Genomic DNA, 17,759 nt, shown 5'->3' on the forward strand with positions numbered 1-17,759 from the left:
AGAGAGGAGGAGAGAGGAGGAGAGAGAGAAAAGAGAGGGAAGAGAGGGAAGAGAGGAGGAGAAAGGGAAGAGAGGGAAGAGAGGAGGAGAGAGGGAAGAGAGGGAAGAGAGGAGGAGAGAGGGAAGAGGAGAGAGGGAAGAGGAGAGAGGGAAGAGGAGAGAGGGAAGAGGAGAGAGGGAAGAGGAGAGAGGGAAGAGGAGAGAGGGAAGAGAGGGAAGAGAGGAGGAGAGCAGGAAGAGGGAAGAGAAGGGAGAGAGGAGGAGAGAGAGAAGAGAGGAGGAGAGAGGATGAGAGAGAAGAGAGGGGAGAGAAGAGGAGAGAGAGAAAAGAGAGGGAAGAGAGGAGGAGAGCAGGAAGAGGGAAGAGAAAGGAGAGAGGAGGAGAGAGAGAAGAGAGGAGGAGAGAGAAAAGAGAGGGAAGAGAGGGAAGAGAGAGGGAAGAGAGGGAAGAGAGGGAAGAGAGGGGGAGAGAGGGAAGAGGAGAGAGGGAAGAGAGGGAAGAGAAGGGAGAGAGGAGGAGAGAGAGAAGAGAGGAGGAGAGAGGAGGAGAGAGAGAAGAGAGTGAAGAGAAGATGAGAGAGAGAAAAGAGAGGGAAGAGATGAGGAGAAAGTGAAGAGAGGAGGAGAGAGTGAAGAGAGGGAAGAGAAGAGGAGAGAGAGAAAAGAGAGGGAAGAGTAGAGGAGAGAGAGAAAAGAGAGGGAAGAGATGAGGAGAGAGGAGAGAGGGATGATATGAGGAGAGAGGAGAGAGGAATGATAGGTGGAGAGAGGGATGATATGAGGAGAGGAGGAGAGAGGGAAGAGAGGAGGAGAGAGGGAAGAGAGATGAGAGAGAGAAGAGTGGAGATGAGAGAGGAGAGAGGGAAGAGAGGAGAGAGAGAGGGAAGAGGGGGAAGAGAGGAGAGAGGGACGAGAGGAGATGAGAGGGAAGAGATGAGAGGGAAGAGAGGGAAGAGAGGAGATGAGAGGGAAGAGAGGAGATGAGAGGGAAGAGAGGAGGAGAGAGAGAAGAGAGGAGGAGAGAGAGAAGAGAGGAGGAGAGAGGAGGAGAGAGAGAAAAGAGAGGGAAGAGAGGGAAGAGAGGAGGAGAAAGGGAAGAGAGGGAAGAGAGGGAAGAGAGGAGGAGAGAGGGAAGAGGAGAGAGGGAAGAGAGGGAAGAGAGGAGGAGAACAGGAAGAGGGAAGATAAGGGAGAGAGGAGGAGAGAGAGAAGAGAGGAGGAGAGAGGAGGAGAGAGAGAAGAGAGGGAAGAGAAGAGGAGAGAGAGAAAAGAGAGGGAAGAGATGAGGAGAAAGTGAAGAGAGGAGGGGAGAGTGAAGAGAGGGAAGAGAAGAGGAGAGAGAGAAAAGAGAGGGAAGAGTAGAGGAGAGAGAGAAAAGAGAGGGAAGAGAGGGAAGTGAGGGAAGAGAGGAGGAGAGAGGGAAGAGAGGGAAGAGAGGGAAGAGAGGAGGAGAGAGGGAAGAGAGGAGGAGAGAGGGAAGAGAGGAGGAGAGAGGGAAGAGGAGAGAGGGAAGAGAGGGAAGAGAAGGGAGAGAGGAGGAGAGAGAGAAGAGAGGAGGAGAGAGAGAAGAGAGGGAAGAGAAGAGGAGAGAGAGAAAAGAGAGGGAAGAGATGAGGAGAAAGTGAAGAGAGGAGGGGAGAGTGAAGAGAGGGAAGAGAAGAGGAGAGAGAGAAAAGAGAGGGAAGAGTAGAGGAGAGAGAGAAAAGAGAGGGAAGAGAGGGAAGTGAGGGAAGAGAGGAGAGAGGGAAGAGAGAGGGAAGAGAGGGAAGAGAGGAGGAGAGCGGGAAGAGGGAAGAGAAGGGAGAGAGAGACAAGAGAGGGAAGAGATGAGGAGAGAGAGAAGAGAGGAGGAGAGAGAGAAGAGAGGAGGAGAGAGAGAAGAGAGAGGGAAGTGAGAGGTAAGAGTGGAGGAGAGAGAGAAAAGAGAGGGAAGAGATGAGGAGAAAGTGAAGAGAGGAGGGGAGAGTGAAGAGAGGGAAGAGAGGAGGAGAACAGGAAGAGGGAAGATAAGGGAGAGAGGAGGAGAGAGAGAAGAGAGGAGGAGAGAGGAGGAGAGAGAGAAGAGAGGGAAGAGAAGAGGAGAGAGAGAAAAGAGAGGGAAGAGATGAGGAGAAAGTGAAGAGAGGAGGGGAGAGTGAAGAGAGGGAAGAGAAGAGGAGAGAGAGAAAAGAGAGGGAAGAGTAGAGGAGAGAGAGAAAAGAGAGGGAAGAGAGGGAAGTGAGGGAAGAGAGGAGGAGAGAGGGAAGAGAGGGAAGAGAGGGAAGAGAGGAGGAGAGAGGGAAGAGAGGATGAGAGAGGGAAGAGAGGAGGAGAGAGGGAAGAGGAGAGAGGGAAGAGAGGGAAGAGAAGGGAGAGAGGAGAGAGAGAGAAGAGAGGAGGAGAGAGAGAAGAGAGGGAAGAGAAGAGGAGAGAGAGAAAAGAGAGGGAAGAGATGAGGAGAAAGTGAAGAGAGGAGGGGAGAGTGAAGAGAGGGAAGAGAAGAGGAGAGAGAGAAAAGAGAGGGAAGAGTAGAGGAGAGAGAGAAAAGAGAGGGAAGAGAGGGAAGTGAGGGAAGAGAGGAGAGAGGGAAGAGAGAGGGAAGAGAGGGAAGAGAGGAGGAGAGCGGGAAGAGGGAAGAGAAGGGAGAGAGAGACAAGAGAGGGAAGAGATGAGGAGAGAGAGAAGAGAGGAGGAGAGAGAGAAGAGAGGAGGATAGAGAGAAGAGAGAGGGAAGTGAGAGGTAAGAGTGGAGGAGAGAGAGAAGAGAGGAGAGAGAGAAGAGAGGGAAGAGAAGAGGAGAGAGAGAAAAGAGAGGGAAGAGAAGAGGAGAGAGAGAGAAAACAGAGGGAAGAGATGAGGAGAGAGAGAAGAGAGGAGGAGAGAGAGAAGAGAGGAGGAGAGAGAGAAGAGAGACGGAAGTGAGAAGTAAGAGGGAAGAGAGGAGGAGAGAGGGAAGAGAGGAGGAGAGAGAGAAGAGAGGAGGAGAGAGAGAAGGGAGAGGGAAGTGAGAGGTAAGAGAGGGAAGAGAGGAGGAGAGAGGGAAGAGAGGAGGAGAGAGAAACACCCACAAACCAACAGTGAAACCAGGCTACCTAAGTATGATTCCCAAAGAAAACAAACGCCCACATACCAACAGTGAAACCAGGCTACCTAAGTATGATTCCCAAAGAAAACAAACACCCACATACCAACAGTGAAACCAGGCTACCTAAGTATGATTCCCAAAGAAAACAAACACCCACATACCAACAGTGAAACCAGGCTACCTAAGTATGATTCCCAAAGAAAACAAACACCCACATACCAACAGTGAAACCAGGCTACCTAAGTATGATTCCCAAAGAAAACAAACACCCACATACCAACAGTGAAACCAGGCTACCTAAGTATGATTCCCAAAGAAAACAAACACCCACATACCAACAGTGAAACCAGGCTACCTAAGTATGATTCCCAAAGAAAACAAACACCCACATACCAACAGTGAAACCAGGCTACCTAAGTATGATTCCCAAAGAAAACAAACACCCACATACCAACAGTGAAACCAGGCTACCTAAGTATGATTCCCAAAGAAAACAAACACCCACATACCAACAGTGAAACCAGGCTACCTAAGTATGATTCCCAAAGGTGTGGACTCCGGCCGCCTAACCTAAACCTATAGGGGAGGGTCTGGGTGGGTGTCTGTCCGCGGTGGCGGCTCTGGCGCGGGACATGGACCCCACTTCACCATAGTCCTTCTCGGCCTCTCTACCCGCCTCCATGGCCTCTTTAACGCGGGACCCTCGCCGCCGACCTCGGACTGGGGACCCAAGCCACGGGTCCCGAATGGACTGGAGACTCCGGCAGCCCCCCTTTATTTATGTAATACTACCCCCCTTTCAGTCTATGTACTCAACATATATAATATTATTTATGTAATACTACCCCCCTTTCAGTCTATGTACTCAACATATATAATATTATTTATGTAATACTACCCCCCTTTGACCCACAATCAGCTGAACACAAGTATAGAGCAGAACAGTATCATCCTCCTGGAGGAAGGAGGAGACACCAGGGCTTGTCCTCCTGTCTTGTCCCAGCAGGAAGTCAGTCTACTGATGGACGGATGGTCAAGCCCTGTCCTGAGGGACACTGAGGGGGAGGGAGGGGGGAGGCATGTCCATTTGTCACCCTGTTTTTGTCCATCCCCCACGTTGGTGACCAGCTAGGTAATTACCCACCTTGTGATGGAGGTGAGAGAAGGAGGTAGAGAAGAGAGAAGAGAAGATAGAGAGGAGGGAAGAGGGGATAGAGATAATAGGGGAGGTAGAGAAGAGAGAATAGAAGATATAGAGGAGGGAAGAGGGGATAGAGATAATAGGGGAGGTAGGGAAGAGAGAGGAGAAGATAGAGAGGAGGGAAGAGGGGATAGAGATATTAGGGGAGGTAGGGAAGAGGGAAGAGGGGATAGAGATAATAGGGGAGGTAGGGAAGAGAGAGGAGAAGATAGAGAGGAGGGAAGAGGGGATAGAGATATTAGGAGAGGTAGGGAAGAGAGAGGAGAAGATAGAGAGGAGGGAAGAGGGGATAGAGATATTAGGGGAGGTAGGGAAGAGGGAAGAGGGGATAGAGATAATAGGGGAGGTAGGGAAGAGAGAGGAGAAGATAGAGAGGAGGGAAGATGGGATAGAGATATTAGGAGAGGTAGGGAAGAGAGAGGAGAAGATAGAGAGGAGGGAAGAGGGGATAGAGATATTAGGGGAGGTAGGGAAGAGGGAGGAGGGGATAGAGATAATAGGGGAGGTAGGGAGGAGGGAGGAGGGGATAGAGATAATAGGGGAGGTAGGGAGGAGGGAAGAGGGGATAGAGATAATAGGGGAGGTAGGGAGGAGAGAGGAGGGGATAGAGATAATAGGGGAGGTAGGGAGGAGGGAGGAGGGGATAGAGATAATAGGGGAGGTAGGGAGGAGGGAGGAGGGGATAGAGATAATAAGGGAGGTAGGGAAGAGAGAGGAGGGGATAGAGATAATAGGGGAGGTAGGGAAGAGGGGATAGAGATATTAGGGGAGGTAGGGAGGAGGGAGGAGGGGATAGAGATATTAGGGGAGGTAGGGAGGAGGGGATAGAGATATTAGGGGAGGTAGGGAGGAGGGAGGAGGGGATAGAGATAATAGGGGAGGTAGGGAAGAGGGGATAGAGATAATAGGGGAGGTAGGGAGGAGGGAAGAGGGGATAGAGATAATAGGGGAGGTTGGGAGGAGGGAGGAGGGGATAGAGATAATAGGGGAGGTAGGGAAGAGGGGATAGAGATATTAGGGGAGGTAGGGAAGAGGGGATAGAGATATTAGGGGAGGTAGGGAAGAGGGGATAGAGATATTAGGGGAGGTAGGGAAGAGGGGATAGAGATATTAGGGAGGTAGGGAAGAGGGGATAGAGATATTAGGGGAGGTAGGGAGGAGGGAGGAGGGGATAGAGATAATAGGGGAGGTAGGGAAGAGGGGATAGAGATAATAGGGGAAGAGGGGATAGAGATAATAGGGGAGGTAGGGAGGAGGGAGGAGGGGATAGAGATAATAGGGGAGGTAGGGAAGAGGGGATAGAGATAATAGGGGAGGTAGGGAGGAGGGAGGAGGGGATAGAGATATTAGGGGAGATAGGGAAGAGGGGATAGAGATAATAGGGGAGGTAGGGAGGAGGGAGGAGGGGATAGAGATAATAGGGGAGGTAGGGAGGAGGGAGGAGGGATAGAGATAATAGGGGAGGTAGGGAGGAGGGAGGAGGGGATAGAGATAATAGGGGAGGTAGGGAAGTGAGAGGAGGGGAGGGGAGCAGAGGCAGAAGGGAGACGGAAAAACTGGTTGGCCTCTAGATTACAGAGAGCTGGTAGTCCCATCCACTAAACTACCAGGTGTGAAACAGGGAAGAGACTATGCTAATTTGGTATGCTAATTTGGTATAGAGCAAACCTAAACCACTGTATTAAATTAGTCAAAACAGGAACATTTTAAATCTGGCTAGAAACTAATAATGAAATGATCTCAACAGAGAAGAATGTCCTCATGTGTGCTACCTATATCCCCCCAAAATAATCCCCGTGCTTTAATGATGACAGCTTCTCCATCCTAGAGGGGGAGATCAACAATTTCCAGTCTCAGGGATGTGTGCTAGTCTGTGGCGGCCTAAATGTCAGAACTCGACAAGAACCTGACACCCTCAGAACACAGGGGGACAAACACCTACCTGGAGGTGACCATATTCCCTCCCCCATATGCCTCCCTAGACACAACTACGACAACATAACCAACAAAAATGGGTCACAACTCCTGCAGGCCTGTCAGACGCTGGGTATGTACATAGTCAGTGGTTGGCGTCGGGGAGACTCCTAAAGGTAGGTACATCTATATCTCTTAGCAGTAGTACCGTAGACCACTGACCTCAACCCAAAGTCTCTTAGAGCGTTCACAGTCAGTCCACTGAGACCCCTATCAGATCACAGCAAAATCACACTCCGCTTGAACAGAGCTGTGCTCAAATCATGATGCATCAAAGCCAAAGTAACTAAATAATATTAAGACATGCTATAGATAGAAGGAAAATAGTGTGGAAACCTTCCAAAAAACAATTAGGCAACAACAAATTCAATCCCTTCTAGACAATTTCCTGGACAGAATGTTTTACTGTAATAGTGAAGGTGTAAACTTTACAGTAGAAAACCTAAACAGTACATTTGACCTCTCAGCTTCCCTATCAAAGCAAAAAATGTAAAGCAGACAACCTAAGAAAATGAACAACAATGACAAATGGTTTGATGAAGAATGCAAAAACCTAAGAAAGACATTTAGAAACCTATCCAACCAAAAACATAGAGACCCCGAAAACCAACGCCTTCGCTACGGTGAATCACTAAAACAATACAGCAATACACTGAGGGAAAATAAGGAACGGCACGTCAAAAATCAGCTCAATGTAATTGAAGAATCCATAGACTCTAACCACTTCTGGGAAAATTGGAAAACTCGAAACAAACAACAACACAAAGAATTATCTATCCAAAATGGATAGATGTATGGGTAAACCACTTCTCTAATCTGTGTGGCTCTATAACAATGAAAATATAGCAAAAACATATACATGATCAAATACAAATCTTAGAATCCACTATTAAAGACTTCCAGAACCCACTGGATTCTCCAATTCCATTGAAGGAACTTCAGGACAAATAGAAACCCTCCAACCCAAAAAGGCCAGTGTGACTGATGGTATCCTCAATGAAATGATCAAATATACAGACCACACAATTCCAACTCTATAGATTCATACATTTCCTCAGCGAAAACAATGTCCTGAGCAAATGTCAAATTGGCTTTTTATCAAATTACCATACGACAGACCACATATTCACCCTAATTGACAAACAAACCAAAACAAAGGCAAAGTCTTCTTATGCTTTGCTGATTTAAAAAAGGCTTTCGACTCAAATTGGCACGAGTGTCTGCTATACAAACTGATGGAAAGTGGTGTTTGTTAACACAAAAATATAAAATCCATGTTCACAAACAACAAGCGTCCCGTTAAAATGGCCAAAAAACAGACACATTTCTTCCACAGGGCCGTGGGGTGAGACAGGGATGCAGCTTAAGCCCCACCCTCTTCAACATATATATCAACGAAATGGAGAGGGCACTAGAACAGTCTGCAGCACCCGGACTCACCCTACTAGAATCTGAAGTCAAATGTCTACTGTTTGCTGATGATCTGATGCTTCCCCAACCAATGAGGGCCTACAGCAGCACCTAGATCTTCTGCACAGATTCTGTCAAAATAATGGTGTTCCAAAAAAGGTCCAGTGAATACAAATTCTATCCAGACACCGTTGCCATAGAAACACAAAAAACTAGACATACCTTGGCCTAACATCAGCGCCACAGGTAACTTCCACAAAGCTGTGAATGATCTGAGAGACAAGGCAAGAAGGGCCTTCTGTGAAATCAAAAGGAAAATAACATTCAACATACCAATTAGGATCTGGCTGAAAATACTTGAATCAGTTATATAACCCATTGCCCTTTATGGTTGTGAGGTCTGGGGTCCGCTCACCAACCAAGAATTCACTAAATGGGACAAACACCCAATTGAGACTCTGCATGCAGAATTCTGCTAAAATATCCTCAGTGTACAATGTAAAACACCAAATAATGCATGCAGAGCAGAATTAGGCTAAACACCATTTTAAAAATATATATATTTTTAATGGCTATATACGTAAAAAACAAATCGAGGTGAGGGCGATGTAAATGCATTGGGTGGTTGATAGATTCTGTTCTTTGGGTGGCTGTTCTCTGTATGCTCTTTTCGAAAGATGGGTCCCGGTCTCAACCCAACTCGACATGAGGAGGTGTTTTAGCTGGTGGAATAGTGGGGACCAATTGGAGGTTTACTTAGTAGCAATCCAAATATGGTACAGCTATATAGACACCCAATCTTTATGCTACTTTTTAATGGTACATTTACAAACATATATTATGATAAATATAATTGAAAGTTGTGTCTCATTATGATAGGTGGTGAAATAAGTATAGCCAGTTATAATTGTAATGGCCTAGCAGATAATAAGAAAAGAAGATCAGTATTTATCTGGCTAAAAGAGAAGGAATTTTATATGTATTGTTTACAGGAAACTCATTCAACAATTTTACATGAAGTTTTGTGTAAAAGGGACTGAGGGGATGAAATATATTTCTCCCATCGGCAAAGAAATTTAAAAGGGGTGATGATTCTGCTAAAAATCGCGCAACATTTCAGCGCCCTGCTACTCAGGCCAGGAATATAGTATATGCATATGATTAGTATGTGTGGATAGAAAACACTCAGACGTTTCTAAAACTGGTTAAATCACGGCTGTGACTATAACAGAACGTGCGTTTCATCGAATAGTGCAGGAAAATCTGATCACTGAAAATGGAAATAAATATCCTTGCGCTACTTCCAGGAATTGTTCAAAGTGAACCGAATTAAATGAGGCCGAGGTTGCAGTGCCTACAGCTTCCACACGATGTCTAGAGTCTTGTCATTTGCTTCGGCTTTGATTCTTGGTCAAACCGAATCAAGGGAACTGATTCCCTCCGGTCTCCGACCGGTCGAGCTCTCTCCAGACATTTTTTCGAGACGGATACCTATAGAATTGACATCGCCTCCTGATGAATTTTATCGCTTATTAACGTGTACTAATACCTAAAGTTGCATTACAAAAGTATTTCGAAGTGTTTTGTGAAAGTTTATCGTCAACTTTTTGAATTTAAAAAAATGACGTTACGTTATGAAACGCTATTTTTTTCCCGTTTATCACACAGTCTTCATAGATCGATATCTAGGCTATATATGGACCGATTTAATAAAAAAAAATACCCAATAGTGATTATGGGACATCTAGGAGTGCCAACAAAGAAGATGGTCAAAGGTAATGAATGTTTTATATTTTATTGTGCGGTTTGTGTAGCGCCGAATATGCTAATTATTTTGTTTACGTCCCCTGCGGGTCTTTTGGGGTGTTACATGCTATCAGATAATAGCTTCTCATGCTTTCGCCGAAAAGCATTTAAAAAATCTGACTTGTTGCCTGGATTCACAACGAGTGTAGCTTTAATTCAATACCCTGCATGTGTATTTTAATGAACGTTTGAGTTTTAACTAATACTATTAGCATTTAGCGTAGCGCATTTGCATTTCCAGAGCTCTAGATGGGACGCCTGCGTGCCAGGTAGGAGCAAGAGGTTAAGCATGTTATTGGACCATAGCCATCCAAGCTTCTTTGAAAATATATACAGTGGGGCAAAAAAGTATTTAGTCAGCCACCAATTGTGCAAGTTCTCCCATTTAAAAAGATGAGAGGCCTGTAATTTCCATCATAGGTACACTTCAACTATGACAGAAAAAATGAGAAAAAAAATAAAGAAAATCACATCGTAGGATTTTTTATTTTTTATGCATTTATTTGCAAATTATGGTGGGAAATAAGTATTAAATAAATACACTGACCTAGTGAGATATACATGGCGGAAGCTTAATCAAGCTAGTCATCTAGAGAACTGTCTTATGTCATTCCATCTGGCACCAAACATTTAAAAGGTGTTGATAGGGGACAGAATGCGGTCAGACCATCACATAATTGGCATATATATTACAGAATTTCCATGTGGGTGAGGATATTGGAAATTGAATCAAAGCCTGCTGGATGATAACTTGTTTTTAAACAGGACAGAATAATTTATAAGTGTCTTTTTCCAACTTAACATAGGTACAGCAGATTACCTTATTGTATGGCACACTTTTAAATGTGCTTTTGAGGCCATGTAATTCAGTTCTCATCTCTAAAACAAAAGACATTTAGGTCAAAAGAGTCCATATTAACAAAGGAAATTGAAGGATTAACATAACAGATAGATGGCAATAAAAACTGTACCATAGAGACTCAGAGTAAGTTAGAGGAAAAGCAAAAATAAATGGAGGAACTTATTCAAGAAAGACCCAGTGTAATATATTATAAAATAAAGTGAAGTGGATGGAATGTGGGGAAAACACACCAAATACTTTTTAAATCTTCAACACAGAATGCTACCAATGTATTTTATTGAAACTTGTTACAAATGATGGAGTCACGCATGATTCACCTAATGATATTTTGAAAGAGGGAGTAAAGTACTTTAAGAATATATTTTTGTTTCAGTCTCCCCCATCTCAACTAACTGAATCTAATTGTATGATTTTTTTCCTATTAATAATGTAAAATTAAACATCAGTACAGAAAGACTCATGTGAATTACAGAGGAGGAACTGCTTGGTGCAGTTAAAGCCTTTAAGGCTGTGAAAACTCCAGGGATGGATGGCATACCAGTGGAAGTATACAGGGCTGGATGGCATACCAGTGGAAGTATACAGGGCTGGAGGGCATACCAGTGGAAGTATACAGGGCTGGATGGCATACCAGTGGAAGGATACAGGGCTGGATGGCATACCAGTGGAAGTATACAGGGCTGGATGGCATACCAGTGGAAGTATACAGGGCTGGATGGCATACCAGTGGAAGTATACAGGGCTGGAGGGCATACCAGTGGAAGTATACAGGGCTGGAGGGCATACCAGTGGAAGTATACAAGGCTGGATGGCATACCAGTGGAAGTATACAGGGCTGGAGGGCATACCAGTGGAGGTATACAGGGCTGGATGGCATACCAGTGGAAGTATACAGGGCTGGAGGGCATACCAGTGGAAGTATACAGGGCTGGATGGCATACCAGTGGAAGTATACAGGGCTGGATGGCATACCAGTGGAAGTATACAGGGCTGGAGGGCATACCAGTGGAAGTATACAGGGCTGGATGGTATAGCAGTGGAAGTATATAGGGCTGGATGGCATACCAGTGGAAGTATACAGGGCTGGATGGCATACCAGTGGAAGTATACAGGGCTGGATGGCATACCAGTGGAAGTATACAGGGCTGGATGGCATACCAGTGGAAGTATACAGGGCTGGATGGCATACCAGTGGAAGTATACAGGGCTGGATGGCATACCAGTGGAAGTATACAGGGCTGGATGGCATACCAGTGGAGGTATACAGGGCTGGATGGCATACCAGTGGAGGTATACAGGGCTGGATGGCATACCAGTGGAGGTATACAGGGCTGGATGGCATACCAGTGGAAGTATACAGGGCTGGATGGCATACCAGTGGAAGTATACAGGGCTGGATGGCATACCAGTGGAAGTATACAGGGCTGGATGGCATACCAGTGGAAGTATACAGGGCTGGATGGCATACCAGTGGAGGTATACAGGGATGGCATACCAGTGGAGGTATACAGGGCTGGATGGCATACCAGTGGAGGTATACAGGGCTGGATGGCATACCAGTGGAAGTATACAGGGCTGGATGGCATACCAGTGGAAGTATACAGGGCTGGATGGCATACCAGTGGAGGTATACAGGGCTGGATGGCATACCAGTGGAAGTATACAGGGCTGGATGGCATACCAGTGGAAGTATACAGGGCTGGATGGCATACCAGTGGAAGTATACAGGGCTGGATGGCATACCAGTGGAAGTATACAGGGCTGGATGGCATACCAGTGGAAGTATACAGGGCTGGATGGCATACCAGTGGAGGTATACAGGGCTGGATGGCATACCAGTGGAAGTATACAGGGCTGGATGGCATACCAGTGGAAGTATACAGGGCTGGATGGCATACCAGTGGAAGTATACAGGGCTGGATGGCATACCAGTGGAAGTATACAGGGCTGGATGGCATACCAGTGGAAGTATACAGGGCTGGATGGCATACCAGTGGAGGTATACAGGGCTGGATGGCATACCAGTGGAAGTATACAGGGCTGGATGGCATACCAGTGGAAGTATACAGGGCTGGAGGGCATACCAGTGGAAGTATACAGGGCTGGATGGCATACCAGTGGAAGTATACAGGGCTGGAGGGCATACCAGTGGAAGTATACAGGGCTGGATGGCATACCAGTGGAAGTATACAGGGCTGGATGGCATACCAGTGGAAGTATACAGGGCTGGATGGCATACCAGTGGAAGTATACAGGGCTGGATGGCATACCAGTGGAAGTATACAGGGCTGGATGGCATACCAGTGGAAGTATACAAGGCTGGATGGCATACCAGTGGAAGTATACAGGGCTGGAGGGCATACCAGTGGAAGTATACAGGGCTGGATGGCATACCAGTGGAAGTATACAGGGCTGGATGGCATACCAGTGGAAGTATACAGGGCTGGATGGTATAGCAGTGGAAGTATATAGGGCTGGATGGCATACCAGTGGAAGTATACAGGGCTGGAGGGCATACCAGTGGAAGTATACAGGGCTGGATGGCATACCAGTGGAAGTATACAGGGCTGGATGGCATACCAGTGGAAGTATACAGGGCTGGAGGGCATACCAGTGGAAGTATACAGGGCTGGATGGTATACCAGTGGAAGTATACAAGGCTGGATGGCATACCAGTGGAAGTATACAGGGCTGGAGGGCATACCAGTGGAAGTATACAGGGCTGGAGGGCATACCAGTGGAAGTATACAGGGCTGGAGGGCATACCAGTGGAAGTATACAGGGCTGGAGGGCATACCAGTGGAAGTATACAGGGCTGGATGGTATAGCAGTGGAAGTATACAGGGCTGGATGGCATACCAGTGGAAGTATACAGGGCTGGATGGCATACCAGTGGAAGTATACAGGGCTGGATGGCATACCAGTGGAAGTATACAGGGCTGGATGGCATACCAGTGGAAGTATACAGGGCTGGAGGGCATACCAGTGGAAGTATACAGGGCTGGATGGCATACCAGTGGAAGTATACAGGGCTGGATGGCATACCAGTGGAAGTATACAGGGCTGGATGGCATACCAGTGGAAGTATACAGGGCTGGATGGCATACCAGTGGAAGTATACAGGGCTGGATGGCATACCAGTGGAAGTATACAGGGCTGGATGGCATACCAGTGGAAGTATACAGGGCTGGATGGCATACCAGTGGAGGTATACAGGGCTGGATGGCATACCAGTGGAGGTATACAGGGCTGGATGGCATACCAGTGGAGGTATACAGGGCTGGATGGCATACCAGTGGAAGTATACAGGGCTGGATGGCATACCAGTGGAAGTATACAGGGCTGGATGGCATACCAGTGGAGGTATACAGGGCTGGATGGCATACCAGTGGAAGTATACAGGGCTGGATGGCATACCAGTGGAGGTATACAGGGATGGCATACCAGTGGAGGTATACAGGGCTGGATGGCATACCAGTGGAGGTATACAGGGCTGGATGGCATACCAGTGGAAGTATACAGGGCTGGATGGCATACCAGTGGAAGTATACAGGGCTGGATGGCATACCAGTGGAGGTATACAGGGATGGCATACCAGTGGAGGTATACAGGGCTGGATGGCATACCAGTGGAGGTATACAGGGCTGGATGGCATACCAGTGGAAGTATACAGGGCTGGATGGCATACCAGTGGAAGTATACAGGGCTGGATGGCATACCAGTGGAAGTATACAGGGCTGGATGGCATACCAGTGGAAGTATACAGGGCTGGATGGCATACCAGTGGAAGTATACAGGGCTGGATGGCATACCAGTGGAAGTATACAGGGCTGGATGGCATACCAGTGGAAGTATACAGGGCTGGAGGGCATACCAGTGGAAGTATACAAAACTTTTTGTTGATATACTCAGAGGACCATTATTAGCATGTTTTAACCACTCCTATATAAATGGTAGATTATCAGACACGCTACAAGAAGGTCTGATTTCATTCTTACTGAAACAGGATCCAAGTGGTAAATATAAAGATCCAGTCCATTAATAGATTGGAGGCCTCTTACACGCTCTGCATCTGTCCTCGTGCTCCTAGACCTTAGTGCTGCTTTTGATACCATCGATCACCACATTCTTTTGGAGAGATTGGAAACCCAAATTGGTCTACACGGACAAGTTCTGGCCTGGTTTAGATCTTATCTGTCGGAAAGATATCAGTTTGTCTCTGTGAATGGTTTGTCCTCTGACAAATCAACTGTACATTTCGGTGTTCCTCAAGGTTCTGTTTTAGGACCACTATTGTTTTCACTATATATTTTACCTCTTGGGGATGTTATTCGAAAACATAATGTAAACTTTCACTGCTATGCGGATGACACACAGCTGTACATTTCAATGAAACATGGTGAAGCCCCAAAATTGCCCTCGCTAGAAGCATGTGTTTCAGACATAAGGAAGTGGATGGCTGCAAACTTTCTACTATTAAACTCGGACAAAACAGAGATGCTTGTTCTAGGTCCCAAGAAACAAAGAGATCTTCTGTTGAATCTGACAATTAATCTTAATGGTTGTACAGTCGTCTCAAATAAAACTGTGAAGGACCTCGGCGTTACTCTGGACCCTGATCTCTCTTTTGAAGAACATATCAAGACCATTTCGAGGACAGCTTTTTCCATCTACGTAACATTGCAAAAATCAGAAACTTTCTGTCCAAAAATGATGCAGAAAAATTAATCCATGCTTTTGTCACTTCTAGGTTAGACTACTGCAATGCTCTATTTTCCGGCTACCCGGATAAAGCACTAAATAAACTTCAGTTAGTGCTAAATACGGCTGCTAGAATCCTGACTAGAACCAAAAAATTTGATCATATTACTCCAGTGCTAGCCTCTCTACACTGGCTTCCTGTCAAAGCAAGGGCTGATTTCAAGGTTTTACTGCTAACCTACACAGCATTACATGGGCTTGCTCCTACCTACCTCTCTGATTTGGTCCTGCCGTACATACCTACACGTACGCTACGGTCACAAGACGCAGGCCTCCTAATTGTCCCTAGAATTTCTAAGCAAACAGCTGGAGGCAGGGCTTTCTCCTATAGAGCTCCATTTTTATGGAACGGTCTGCCTACCCATGTCAGAGACGCAAACTCGGTCTCAACCTTTAAGTCTTTACTGAAGACTCATCTCTTCAGTGGGTCATATGATTGAGTGTAGTCTGGCCCAGGAGTGGGAAGGTGAACGGAAAGGCTCTGGAGCAACGAACCGCCCTTGCTGTCTCTGCCTGGCTGGTTCCCCTCTTTCCACTGGGATTCTCTGCCTCTAACCCTGTTACGGGGCTGAGTCACTGGCTTGCTGGGGCTCTCTCGTGCCGTCCCTGGGGGGGGGGGTGCGTCACCTGGGTGGGTTGATTCACTGTTGTGGTCGGCCTGTCTGGGTTGCCCCCCCCCTCCCCCCCCCTATGGGTTGTACAGTGGCGGAGATCTTTGTGTGCTATACTCGACCTTGTCTCAGGATGGTAAGTTGGTGGTTGAAAATATCCCTCTAGTGGTGTGGGGGATGTGCTTTGGCAAAGTGGGTGGGGTTATATCCTTCCTGTTTGGCCCTGTCCGGGGGTGTCCTCGGATGGGGCCACAGTGTCTCCTGACCCCTCCTGTCTCAGCCTCCAGTATTTATGCTGCAGTAGTTTGTGTCGGGGGGCTAGGGTCAGTTTGTTATATCTGGAGTACTTCTCCTGTCCTATTCGGTGTCCTGTGTGAATCTAAGTGTGTGTTCTCTAATTCTCTCCTTCTCTCTTTCTTTCTCTCTCTCGGAGGACCTGAGCCCTAGGACCATGTCCCAGGACTACCTGACATGAGGACTCCTTGCTGTCCCCAGTCCACCTGGCCATGCTCCTGCTCCAGTTTCAACTGACCTGAGCCCTAGGACCGTGCCCCAGGACTACCTGACATGAAGGCTCCTTGCTGTCCCCAGTCCACCTGACTGTGCTGCTGCTCCAGTTTCAACTGTTCTGCCTTATTATTATTCGACCATGCTGGTCATTTATGAACATTTGAACATCTTGGTCATGTTCTGTTATAATCTCTACCCGGCACAGCCAGAAGAGGACTGGCCACCCCACATAGCCCGGTTCCTCTCTAGGTTTCTTCCTAGGTTTTGGCCTTTCTAGGGAGTTTTTCCTAGCCACCGTGCTTTTACACCTGCATTGTTTGCTGTTTGGGGTTTTAGGCTGGGTTTCTGTACAGCACTTTGAGATATCAGCTGATGTACGAAGGGCTATATAAATAAATTTGATTTGATTTGATTTGATTTACACTTCAGTGTTGTGATGCAAAAATTCTAGCTAAATGCTTGGCGCATACAATTAAAAAGGTTTTGTCAGATATTATGAATCCTAATCAGACAGGTTTTATACATGGACGATACATTGGAGATAATATATGATACGTACTGGAAACAATAGAATACTATGAAATATTGAGGACACCAGGCCTGGTTTTCATGCAGTTGAAGTCGAAAGTTTACATACACCTTAGCCAAATACATTTAAACTAGGTTTTTCACAATTCTTGACATTTAATCATAGTAAAAATTCCCTGTCTTAGGTCAGATAGGATCACCACTTTATTTTAAGAAGGTGAAATGTCAGAATAATAGTAGAGAGAATTATTTATTTCAGCTTTTAATTCTTCATCACATTCCCAGTGGCTCAGAAGTTTACATACACTCAATTAGTATTTGGTAGCATTGCATTTAAATTGTTTAGCTTGGATCAAACATTTTGGGTAGCCTTCCACAAGCTTCCCACAATAAGATGGGTGAATTTTGGGCCCATTCCTCCTGACAGAGCTGGCGTAACTGAGTCAGGTTCTTCAGGTTCTTCAGTTGTGCCCACACATTTTCTATGGGATTGAGGTCAGGGCTTTGTGATGGCCACTCCAATATCTTGACTTTGTTGTCCTTAAGCCATTTTGCCACAACTTTGGAAGTATGCTTGGGGTCATTGTCCATTTGGAAGACCCATTTGCGACCAAGCTTTAATGTCCCGACGGACGTCTTCAGATGTTGCTTCAATATATCCACACTATTTTCTATCCTCATGATGCCATCTATTTTGTGAAGTGCACCAGTCCCTCCTGCAGCAAAGCACCCCCACAACATGGTGCTGCCACCTCCGTGCTTCACGGTTGGGATGGTGTTCTTCGGCTTGCAAGCCTCCCTCTTTTTCCTCCAAACATAACGATGGTCATTACGACCAAACAGTTCTATTTTTGTTTCCTCAGACCAGAGGACATTTCCCCAAAAAGTACGATGTTTGTCCCCATGTGCAGTTGCAAACCATAGTCTGGCTTTTTCATGGCGGTTTTAGATCAGTGGCTTCTTCCTTGCTGAGCGGCCTTTCAGGTTACGTCGATATAGGACTCGTTTTACTGTGGATATACAGTGGGGCGA

At 46.5% G+C, this 17,759-nt stretch overlaps 1 protein-coding gene across 3 annotated transcripts in view; it reads right to left on the reverse strand.

Annotated features, from left to right (window-relative positions):
- The window catches only part of LOC118369878 (leucine zipper putative tumor suppressor 2 homolog), a 131,340-nt gene that overhangs the window by 75,656 nt on the left and 37,925 nt on the right, over nucleotides 1–17,759 (reverse strand). The window contains exon 1 of one of the 3 annotated variants that reach the window (XM_052498781.1): nucleotides 7,872–7,938. The exons of the other annotated variants lie outside the window; for them this stretch is intronic. The gene's annotated coding sequence lies outside the window, so the exon portion shown is untranslated. Of the gene's footprint in view, nucleotides 1–7,871; nucleotides 7,939–17,759 lie in introns of those variants that run through there. 3 annotated transcript variants of the gene reach the window in all.

Source organism: Oncorhynchus keta, chromosome 36, assembly GCF_023373465.1.
Source record: "Oncorhynchus keta strain PuntledgeMale-10-30-2019 chromosome 36, Oket_V2, whole genome shotgun sequence".
NCBI lineage: Eukaryota > Metazoa > Chordata > Actinopteri > Salmoniformes > Salmonidae > Oncorhynchus > Oncorhynchus keta.